We start from the raw sequence: 12,220 nt of genomic DNA on the forward strand, positions 1-12,220 counted from the left end.
CCATATATAGTGCATCATATTCCCCATATAGTGAACCATATTCCCCATATAGTGAACCATATTCCCCATATAGTGAACCATATTCCCCATATAGTGCATCATATTCCCCTATATAGTGAACCATATTCCTCATATAGTGAACCATATTCCTCATATAGTGAATAATTTTCCATATATGGTTAACCATATTTAATATATAGTGACCATATTCCCCATATAGTGAACCATATTCCCCATATAGTGAACCATATTCCTCATCTAGTGAATCATTTTCCTTATATAGTGAATCATTTTCCATATATAAGGAACCATATTCTTCATATAGTGAACCATATTCCTTATATAGTGCATCATATTCCCCATATAGTGAACCATATTCCTTATATAGTGCATCATATTCCCCATATAGTGAACCATATTCTTCATATAGTGCATCATATTCCCTATATAGTGCATCATATTCCCCATATAGTGCATCATATTCCCCATATAGTGCATCATATTCCCCATATAGTGAACCATATTCCCCATATAGTGAACCATATTCCCCATATAGTGAACCATATTCCCCATATAGTGCATCATATTCCCCATATAGTGCATCATATTCCCCATATAGTGCATCATATTCCCCATATAGTGCATCATATTCCCCATATAGTGCATCATATTCCCCTATATAGTGAATCATATTCCCCATATAGTGAACCATATTCCTTATATAGTGCATCATATTCCCCTATATAGTGAATCATATTCCCCATATAGTGAACCCTATTCCATATATAGTGAACCCTATTCCATATATAGTGAATCATATTCCCCATATTGTGAACCATATTCCATATATAGTGAATCATATTCCCCATATAGTGAACCATATTCCTTATATAGTGCATCATATTCCCCATATAGTGAACCATATTCCATATACAGTGAATCATATTCCCCATATTGTGAACCATATTCCATATATAGTGAATCATATTCCATATAGTGAACCATATTCCTTATATAGTGCATCATATTCCCCATATAGTGAATCATATTCCCCATATAGTGAATCATATTCCATATATAGTGAATCATATTCCATATATAGTGAATCATATTCCATATATAGTGCATCATATTCCATATATAGTGAATCATATTCCATATAGTGCACTACTCTTAACAAGAGCCTTACAGGTTCTGGTCTAATGTAGTGTCCTTTAATGTGAATCTAATGTAGTGTCCTTTAACGTGAATAGGGTGCCATTTTGGGACGAACTCTGAAGAGACTAGATTGATTTATTGTCCTGTGGCCAATGCTGAATTTGTTGCCTTGCAGCCTGCAGACCTAGTCAGTTTCCTGCAACAAATACTATCCTGAACCATTAGATACTAACCTAGTCACTGATCTAGGTCCAGATTACACTCCCATAATCATAACCTGAACCATTAGATACTAACCTAACCACTGATCTGGGACCAGATTACACTCCCATAATCATAACCTGAACCATTAGATACTAACCTAACCACTGATCTGGGACCAGATTACACTCCCATAATCATAACCTGAACCATTAGATACTAACCTAACCACTGATCTGGGACCAGATTACACTCCCATAATCATAACCTGAACCATTAGATACTAACCTAACCACTGATCTGGGACCAGATTACACTCCCATAATCATAACCTGAACCATTAGATACTAACCTAACCACTGATCTGGGACCAGATTACACTCCCATAATCATAACCTGAACCATTAGATACTAACCTAGTCACTGATCTAGGACCAGATTACACTCCCATAATCATAACCTGAACCATTAGATACTAACCTAACCACTGATCTGGGACCAGATTACACTCCCATAATCATAACCTGAACCATTAGATACTAACCTAACCACTGATCTAGGACCAGATTACACTCCCATAATCATAACCTGAACCATTAGATACTAACCTAACCACTGATCTAGGACCAGATTACACTCCCATAATCATAACCTGAACCATTAGATACTAACCTAACCACTGATCTAGGACCAGATTACACTCCCATAATCATAACCTGAACCATTAGATACTAACCTAGTCACTGATCTAGGACCAGATTACACTCCCATAATCATAACCTGAACTATTAGATATTAATCTAGTCACTGATCTTGTACCAGATTACACTTCCCTAATACTACCCTGAACCGTTAGAGGGAAAACACATAACTGACCTTAGATCAGGGTGTAGGAGGAACCGTATTCTACTTGTTAACAGGAAGTAGGTCATAAAAAGTGGCACTATTGATGTGTCTAGCAGAGCTAGGTCTTATCCAGGCCAAAACACACACACACACACACCCTCTCACGTACAGGACAGACACACACACACTGTAACCCACTTTCACATCTAAACTCATGTATTACCAGAGACATTAGGGACTTCATCTCTTAAGAGCTGTGACTGTATTTATCTCGCCTGTATCTGGCTCCTGTGTACATCAGACTGTGTTCACATCACAATTAACCCATTTAAACCAGTGTTTCTTCATCCTGGTTCTGGGGACTCAAACGGGGTGCATTTCTATTTTTGCCTCAGCACGACACACTTGATCCCACTAATCACAGGTTTGATCATGAGTTGATGAGTGGAATCAGGTGTGTTAGTGCTAGGTACAAAAACTGAAATGTGTAGCCCTTTGTCTGCATTTACACAAGTAGACAAATTAGGATATTTTGCCCAATTATTGGCTCAGTTTGCAAACAGGGTCTTTAGTTAGTTCTCTATTTCAAATGTCCTCCTATAGGACGGCTTGTTCTACAGCCGGTCTCCAATAGGATGTTAGGATGAACAGAACAGTCACAGAATGCTTTGTCCTGCAGTAGTGCTGACTTCAGCAATATCACTGAGGAACTGCAATACACACTGAGAGAAAGGAAGCGAGAGAGGGAGAGGGAGGGAAAGGAGAGGAGAGAGAGAAGAGAGGAGAGAGCAGGAAAGAAGAGAGGAGAGAGACTTGAGGACACAGAAAGAGGAGAGAAAGAGGAGACAGACTTGAGGACACAGAAAGAGGAGAGGAGAGACAGACTTGAGGACAGAGAAAGAGGAGAGAAGGAGACAGACTTGAGGACACAGAAAGAGGAGAGACAGACTTGAGGACACAGAAAGAGGAGAGGAGAGAGACAGACTTGAGGACACAGAAAGAGGAGAGGAGAGAGACAGACTTGAGGACACAGAAAGAGGAGAGGAGAGAGACAGACTTGAGGACACAGAAAGAGGAGAGGAGAGAGACAGACTTGAGGACACAGAAAGAGGAGAGGAGAGAGACAGACTTGAGGACACAGAAAGAGGAGAGGAGAGAGACTTGAGGACACAGAAAGAGGAGAGGAGAGACAGACTTGAGGACACAGAAAGAGGAGAGAGACTTGAGGACACAGAAAGAGGAGAGACAGACTTGAGGACACAGAGAAAATAAAGAATGGAGACATCAGCAGTTCAATCAGTATCACCTTTCTGACAAATCATCTCCAGCTCTCTCTCTCTCACACACTCACACAGACACACACGCACGCACACGCACACACACACACATCAATTTGGGTATGCTGACACAAACATGACCTCCTTGCCAGTTCTCAATGAAGAGAGAGCGAGAGGCGAGAGAGAGAGGAGAGAGAGGAGAGAGAGGAGAGAGAGGAGAGAGAGGGGGGAGGGAGAGGAGAGAAGGCGAGAGGCGAGAGAGAGAGGGGAGAAAGGGGATAGAGAGGGGGGAGAGAGAGGAGGGAGAGGAGAGAGAGAGAGGAGAGAGAGGGGATAGAGAGGGGGGAGAGAGAGGAGGGAGAGGAGAGAGAGAGAGAAGAGAGGAGAGAGAGGGGGAAGGAGAGGAGAGAGAGAGGAGAGAGAGAGGAGAGAGGAGAGAGACTTGAGGAGAAAATAGAGAAAGGGTATCAGCAGTTCAGAGATTTCAGTGAAGGGATGTAAAAGCACTGTTCTTGTTCTACCCTTGAATTCCTCTTTTCCCCCGAGTAACATCCGTCCAATCAACATGGGCCGTCCCCTGTCAGGGTCCTTGTAGCTCCAATCAACATGGGCCGTCCCCTGTCAGGGTCCTTGTAGCTCCAATCAACATGGGTTATCCCCTGTCAGGGTCCTTGTAGCTCCAATCAACATGGGTTATCCCCTGTCAGGGTCCTTGTAGCTCCAATCAACATGGGCCGTCCCCTGTCAGGGTCCTTGTAGCTCCAATCAACATGGGCCGTCCCCTGTCAGGGTCCTTGTAGCTCCAATCAACATGGGCCGTCCCCTGTCAGGGTCCTTGTAGCTCCAATCAACATGGGTTATCCCCTGTCAGGGTCCTTGTAGCTCCAATCAACATGGGCCGTCCCCTGTCAGGGTCCTTGTAGCTCCAATCAACATGGGCCGTCCTCTGTCAGGGTCCTTGTAGCTCCAATCAACATGGGCCGTCCCCTGTCAGGGTCCTTGTAGCTCCAATCAACATGGGCCGTCCCCTGTCAGGGTCCTTGTAGCTCCAATCAACATGGGCCGTCCCCTGTCAGGGTCCTTGTAGCTCCAATCAACATGGGCTGTCCCCTGTCAGGGTCCTTGTAACTCCAATCAACATGGGCTGTCCCCTGTCAGGGTCCTTGTAGCTCCAATCAACATGGGCTGTCCCTGTCAGGGTCCTTGTAGCTCCAATCAACATGGGCTGTCCCTGTCAGGGTCCTTGTAGCTCCAATCAACATGGGCTATCCCCTGTCAGGGTCCTTGTAGCTCCAATCAACATGGGTTATCCCCTGTCAGGGACCTTGTAGCTCCAATCAACATGGGCTATCCCCTGTCAGGGTCCTTGTAGATCCAATCAACATGGGCTGTCCCCTGTCAGGGTCCTTGTAGCTCCAATCAACATGGGCTATCCCCTGTCAGGGTCCTTGTAGATCCAATCAACATGGGCTGTCCCCTGTAAGGGTCCTTGTAGCTCCAATCAACATGGGCCATCCCCTGTCAGGGTCCTTGTAGCTCCAATCAACATGGGCCGTCCCCTGTTAGGGTCCTTGTAGCTCCAATCAACATGGGCCGTCCCCTGTTAGGGTCCTTGTAGCTCCAATCAACATGGGCCGTCCCATGTCAGGGTCCTTGTAGCTCCAATCAACATGGGCCGTCCCCTGTCAGGGTCCTTGTAGCTCCAATCAACATGGGCCGTCCCCTGTCAGGGTCCTTGTAGCTCCAATCAACATGGGCCGTCCTCTGTCAGGGTCCTTGTAGCTCCAATCAACATGGGCCGTCCCGTCAGGGTCCTTGTAGCTCCAATCAACATGGGCCGTCCCCTGTCAGGGTCCTTGTAGCTCCAATCAACATGGGCCGTCCCCTGTCAGGGTCCTTGTAGCTCCAATCAACATGGGCCGTCCCCTGTCAGGGTCCTTGTAGCTCCAATCAACATGGGCCGTCCCCTGTCAGGGTCCTTGTAGCTCCAATCAACATGGGCTATCCCCTGTCAGGGTCCTTGTAACTCCAATCAACATGGGCTGTCCCCTGTCAGGGTCCTTGTAGCTCCAATCAACATGGGCTGTCCCTGTCAGGGTCCTTGTAGCTCCAATCAACATGGGCTATCCCCTGTCAGGGTCCTTGTAGCTCCAATCAACATGGGCTATCCCCTGTCAGGGTCCTTGTAGCTCCAATCAACATGGGTTATCCCCTGTCAGGGTCCTTGTAGATCCAATCAACATGGGCTATCCCCTGTCAGGGTCCTTGTAGATCCAATCAACATGGGCTGTCCCCTGTCAGGGTCCTTGTAGCTCCAATCAACATGGGCTGTCCCCTGTAAGGGTCCTTGTAGCTCCAATCAACATGGGTTATCCCCTGTCAGGGTCCTTGTAGCTCCAATCAACATGGGCCGTCCCCTGTTAGGGTCCTTGTAGCTCCAATCAACATGGGCCGTCCCCTGTTAGGGTCCTTGTAGCTCCAATCAACATGGGCCGTCCCATGTCAGGGTCCTTGTAGCTCCAATCAACATGGGCCGTCCCCTGTCAGGGTCCTTGTAGCTCCAATCAACATGGGCTGTCCCCTGTCAGGGTCCTTGTAGCTCCAATCAACATGGGCCGTCCCCTGTTAGGGTCCTTGTAGCTCCAATCAACATGGGTTATCCCCTGTCAGGGTCCTTGTAGCTCCAATCAACATGGGCCGTCCCCTGTCAGGGTCCTTGTAGCTCCAATCAACATGGGCCGTCCCCTGTCAGGGTCCTTGTAGCTCCAATCAACATGGGCCGTCCCCTGTCAGGGTCCTTGTAGCTCCAATCAACATGGGCCGTCCCCTGTCAGGGTCCTTGTAGCTCCAATCAACATGGGCCGTCCCCTGTCAGGGTCCTTGTAGCTCCAATCAACATGGGCTATCCCCTGTCAGGGTCCTTGTAACTCCAATCAACATGGGCTGTCCCCTGTCAGGGTCCTTGTAGCTCCAATCAACATGGGCTGTCCCTGTCAGGGTCCTTGTAGCACCAATCAACATGGGCTATCCCCTGTCAGGGTCCTTGTAGCTCCAATCAACATGGGCTATCCCCTGTCAGGGTCCTTGTAGATCCAATCAACATGGGCTATCCCCTGTCAGGGTCCTTGTAGATCCAATCAACATGGGCTGTCCCCTGTCAGGGTCCTTGTAGCTCCAATCAACATGGGCTATCCCCTGTCAGGGTCCTTGTAGATCCAATCAACATGGGCCGTCCCCTGTTAGGGTCCTTGTAGCTCCAATCAACATGGGCCGTCCCCTGTTAGGGTCCTTGTAGATCCAATCAACATGGGCCGTCCCCTGTTAGGGTCCTTGTAGCTCCAATCAACATGGGCTATCCCCTGTCAGGGTCCTTGTAGATCCAATCAACATGGGTTATCCCCTGTCAGGGTCCTTGTAGCTCCAATCAACATGGGCCGTCCCCTGTTAGGGTCCTTGTAGCTCCAATCAACATGGGCCGTCCCCTGTTAGGGTCCTTGTAGCTCCAATCAACATGGGCCGTCCCATGTCAGGGTCCTTGTAGCTCCAATCAACATGGGCCGTCCCCTGTCAGGGTCCTTGTAGCTCCAATCAACATGGGCTGTCCCCTGTCAGGGTCCTTGTAGCTCCAATCAACATGGGCCGTCCCCTGTTAGGGTCCTTGTAGCTCCAATCAACATGGGTTATCCCCTGTCAGGGTCCTTGTAGCTCCAATCAACATGGGCCGTCCCCTGTCAGGGTCCTTGTAGCTCCAATCAACATGGGCTATCCCTGTCAGGGTCCTTGTAGCTCCAATCAACATGGGCCGTCCCCTGTCAGGGTCCTTGTAGCTCCAATCAACATGGGCTGTCCCCTGTCAGGGTCCTTGTAGCTCCAATCAACATGGGCTGTCCCCTGTCAGGGTCCTTGTAGCTCCAATCAACATGGGTTATCCCCTGTCAGGGTCCTTGTAGCTCCAATCAACATGGGCCGTCCCCTGTCAGGGTCCTTGTAGCTCCAATCAACATGGGCTATCCCTGTCAGGGTCCTTGTAGCTCCAATCAACATGGGCTATCCCTGTCAGGGTCCTTGTAGCTCCAATCAACATGGGCCGTCCCCTGTCAGGGTCCTTGTAGCTCCAATCAACATGGGCTGTCCCCTGTCAGGGTCCTTGTAGCTCCAATCAACATGGGCTATCCCTGTCAGGGTCCTTGTAGCTCCAATCAACATGGGCCGTCCCCTGTCAGGGTCCTTGTAGCTCCAATCAACATGGGCTATCCCTGTCAGGGTCCTTGTAGCTCCAATCAACATGGGCCGTCCCCTGTCAGGGTCCTTGTAGCTCCAATCAACATGGGCTGTCCCTGTCAGGGTCCTTGTAGCTCCAATCATCATGGGCCGTCCCCTGTCAGGGTCCTTGTAGCTCCAATCAACATGGGCTGTCCCCTGTTAGGGTCCTTGTAGCTCCAATCAACATGGGCTATCCCCTGTCAGGGTCCTTGTAGCTCCAATCAACATGGGCTATCCCCTGTCAGGGTCCTTGTAGCTCCAATCAACATGGGCTATCCCCTGTCAGGGTCCTTGTAGCTCCAATCAACATGGGCCGTCCCCTGTCAGGGTCCTTGTAGCTCCAATCAACACGGGCCGTCCCCTGTCAGGGTCCTTGTAGCTCCAATCAACACGGGCCGTCCCCTGTCAGGGTCCTTGTAGCAGACGAGTGACTCTGAGGATAGAGCCCTCATTGGGCTGTCCCCTGTCAGGGTCCTTGTAGCAGACGAGTGACTCTGAGGATAGAGCCCTCATTGGGCCGTTGAACGTGGAGGAGAAATGCAGCGCGTGGTGCTCACGGCGTGTTACATCTGTTGTGGAAATTCAGTACTGAGAGAGATTTGGTCATTTCTTTAAACAATCATCTTTATTTAGTATTGATTAATTATTGCTAAAATAAGGCTGGTCGATCCCCCACCCTTGAGTTTTGGAGCGAGTAACCTAAGCTTTACACAAATGCAGAGTACTATATATAGCTGCCACTAACAATGCTCAGTCATGGTTGTTTCAGCCCCCCTCATGCAGACCAAGGAGCATCATAAGCCACTCTGGGTTCATCCTGTCGTTATCTGCACGTGGGTTGTTGTCTTAACCCACCCTTGGCTTACTTTCCCAGATGGAAGGATGATTTAGAGACAATGAGGAATTGTTCTAAACCTCTCCTGGCTATCTCTGTCTCGGTTACACCCACCACATCTTGTCTATGTAATGCAGTCTTTCACTCATTTGTCAGCTCAAGCCATCTCTAGTGACCATACGCCCAGATTAGCTGCAGGGAACTAGAGTGGAGACCATAAAACACAGCATTAGCAGGACAGAAATATCTTACTGTTTGTTCACTAAATAATTGTTTGCTAATTAATATCAAACAAATCAGGTAAGTATGTAATTTGTCTATCACACGCCCCCCTGTTTACAGTCAGCTGTGCATGGGAAGTAGAGGAGCAGCTGCCTTTAACAGGTGGAGAGGCAAGGCGTGTCTATTCCCAGCAGTGTCACACACACACACCTATCCATGCAGCAGCCCGCTATAGGTTACAAGGGCCCCTCCCCCGACTATTGCATTAAATATACAATACATGTCAAAAGTTTGGAGACACCTACTCATTCAAGGGTTTTTCTTTATTTTTGCTATTTTCTACATTGTAGAATAATAGTGAAGACATCAAAACTGTGAAATAACACATGAAATCATGTAGTAACCAACAACACTATAAACAAATCAAAATATATTTTAGATTCTTCAAAGTAGCCACCCTTTTTGCCTTGATGACAGATTTGCACACTCTTGGCATTCTCTCAACCAGCTTCATGAGGTAGTCACCTGGAATGTATTTCAATTAACAGGTGTGCCTTGTTAAAAGTAAATTTGTGGAATTTCTTTCCTTCTTAATGCGTTTGATGCCAATTTTGTTGTGACAAGGTAGGGGTAGTATACAGAAGATAGCCCTATCTGGTAAAAGACCAAGTCCATATTATGGCAAGAACAGCTCAAATAAGCAGAAAGAAATGACAGCCCAAATAAATGCTTCAGACTTTAAGTAACAGACACATCTCAACATCAACTGTTCTGAGGAGACTGCGTAAATCAGGCCTTCATGGTCGAATTGCTGCATTGAAATTCAAGGCACACTAAACCATCATGGCTACCAGAGCATTCTGCAGCGATACGCCATCCGATTTATTATTTATTTAACCTTTATTTAACTAGGCAAGTCAGTTAAGAACTAATTCTTATTTATAATGACGGCCTACCCCGGCCAAACCCGGACTACGCTGGGCCAATTGTGCGCTGCCCTATGGGACTCCCAATCACGGCCGGTTGTGATACAGCCTGGAATCAAACCAGGGTCTGTAGTGATGCCTCTAGCACTGAGATGCAGTGCCTTAGACCGATGCTTACTACATGATTCCATATGTGGTATTTCATAGTTGTGATGTCTTCACTATTATTCTACAATGTAGAAAATCATAAAAAATAAAGAAAAACCCAAGAATGAGTAGTTGTGTCCATAATGTTTAACTGATACTGTATATAAACTGAGTCAGGGTCTCAACTTACTCTTGAGAATTAGAAAAGTAACATTTCTAAATGTGTTTTTTGTTCATCAGCAGTTTTTCTCTTGTTGTCATCAGTAGTGGAAAACGTATCCAATTGTCATACTTGAGTAAAAGTATAGATACCTTAATAGAAAGTTACTCAAGTAAAAGTGAAAGTCAGCCAGTAAAATACTACTTGAGTAAAAGTCTAAAAGTATTTGGTTTTAAATATACTTAAGTATGAAAAGTAAATGTAATTGCTCGATTATAGTTAAGTTCATTTACTTCACCTTTATTTAACTAGGTAAGCTAGTTGAGAACAAGTTCTCATTTACAATTGCGACCTGGCCAAGATAAAGCAAAGCAGTTCGACACATACAACAACACAGAGTTACACATGGAGTAAAACAAACATACAGTCAATAATACAGTAGAAAAATAAGTCTATATACAATATGAGCAAGTGAGGTGAGATAAGGGAGGTAAAGGTAAAAAAAAAAGTTTAAAAAAGTAAGAAATTACTTAAAATTCATTTGATTAGGCAAAGCAGACAGCACAATTTTCTTGTTTTTAATATGTACAGATAGCCAGGGGCACACTCCAACACTCAGAGATTATGTACAGATAGCCAGGGGCACACTCCAACACTCAGAGATTATATACAGATAGCCAGGGGCACACTCCAACACTCAGAGATTATGTACAGATAGCCAGGGGCACACTCCAACACTCAGAGATTATGTACAGATAGCCAGGGGCACACTCCAACACTCAGAGATTATATACAGATAGCCAGGGGCACACTCCAACACTCAGAGATTATATACAGATAGCCAGGGGCACACTCCAACACTCAGAGATTATTTACAGATAGCCAGGGGCACACTCCAACACCCAGAGATTATTTACAAAAGATGCATGTGTGTTTAGTGAATCCGCCAGAGGCAGTAGGGATGTACTACATGTTCTCTTGATAAGTGTCTGAATTTAACTATGGAAGAAAAAGTACAATATTTTCTTTAGGAAGGTAGTGGGGTAAAAGTTGTCAAAAATATAAATAATACACCAAAAAAACGACTTAAAACACTTTAAAGTATTTTGACTTTAGTACTTTACACCACTGGTTGTCAGTCCCTGTCAGTCACTCAATTAGCCAATGTCAGCTAACATTTTTTTGATTGATAGGTAAGGTAATCTACCCAGCGATCTAACCCTTGTAATAGGCCTAATCATCACCAAATTACCGACCGGAACACAGGGCATGTGCTCAGGGGTCCTGACCTCCTGGGGGCCCCCATTGATTTCATTAGTCACTCCCACACATATCACTAAAACGTTCTGCCTGCGAGGAGGGGGGGTGCCCCCTGACCAAATGCCGCGTAGGGCCCCCAAAAGGCTAGAGGAAGAACTGACTACTAAACTACCAAGCACTCATGCAAATATTCTTATGCAACGCGATGTGCTCATCGTCCAATCTGAGCTGTCAAGAAAACATGGCTACACTAACTAACAACAACATACACCCTCAAATTGCCTACACGACCTATACAACACCCCCCGCTTTTGTTGCACAAATAAACTGCCGAATAATGTCAAACGAACTAATATATCGAAATCATCCAAGTTTCAGTAATAAAAAGCTTTGGCTGTTTAAAACCCCCAGTAATTTGTATTAGTTTTTATGTCGCGGTAACCTAAAAACCCAGGTGTCCTGTGTGTTAAGTTTACCGCATTCTGTCCGTTCCGCTTACCTCTGCCATGATCACCTCCCTCCTCCTAAACCAGGCACCATCCTCCTCTCCGCTCCTTCCCTCTCTCTGCAGTGTCGGTATTCCCCAGCAGTACTAGACCACCGGTATCAGCTGCACTGAACCGTATCACAGAGATGCAGCGAGTAAGGGAGCTATCGGTAGGCTATTCCCGAATGTGGACAGACAGGCAGAATGCCGTGCTTCAGCCCCGTGCGTGGAACGGCAGTGGAATTCCGAGGAGTCTGTTCCTTTTCGGGTGAAGTTCGCGAGACACGAGGCGGGCAGCAACCGTGAAATCCGCATTGGACAACCACCGGCATGGCACACTCGCGCGCCCACTCACACACGCACGCACGCACGCATGGCAGGTACTCGTACACACAGCTGAGCGAGAGGGAGAGCGAGGGGGCGGGATGGGGGTGGATA

The 12,220-nt window shown here is 46.5% G+C and overlaps 1 protein-coding gene across 5 annotated transcripts in view; it reads right to left on the reverse strand.

Moving 5' to 3' along the window:
- Positions 1–12,162, reverse strand: part of LOC129847334 (epsin-3-like) — a 28,850-nt gene extending 16,688 nt beyond the window's left edge. For 3 of the 5 annotated variants that reach the window (XM_055915097.1, XM_055915096.1, XM_055915095.1), the window contains exon 1: positions 11,795–12,160. The gene's annotated coding sequence lies outside the window, so the exon portion shown is untranslated. Of the gene's footprint in view, positions 1–11,794 lie in introns of all 5 variants that reach the window. The other 2 variants (XM_055915094.1, XM_055915093.1) reach the window with 2 other exon arrangements.
- Between the last annotated feature and the right edge of the window lie 58 nt (positions 12,163–12,220).

Source organism: Salvelinus fontinalis, unplaced genomic scaffold (assembly GCF_029448725.1).
Source record: "Salvelinus fontinalis isolate EN_2023a unplaced genomic scaffold, ASM2944872v1 scaffold_0780, whole genome shotgun sequence".
Taxonomy (NCBI): Eukaryota; Metazoa; Chordata; class Actinopteri; order Salmoniformes; family Salmonidae; genus Salvelinus; species Salvelinus fontinalis.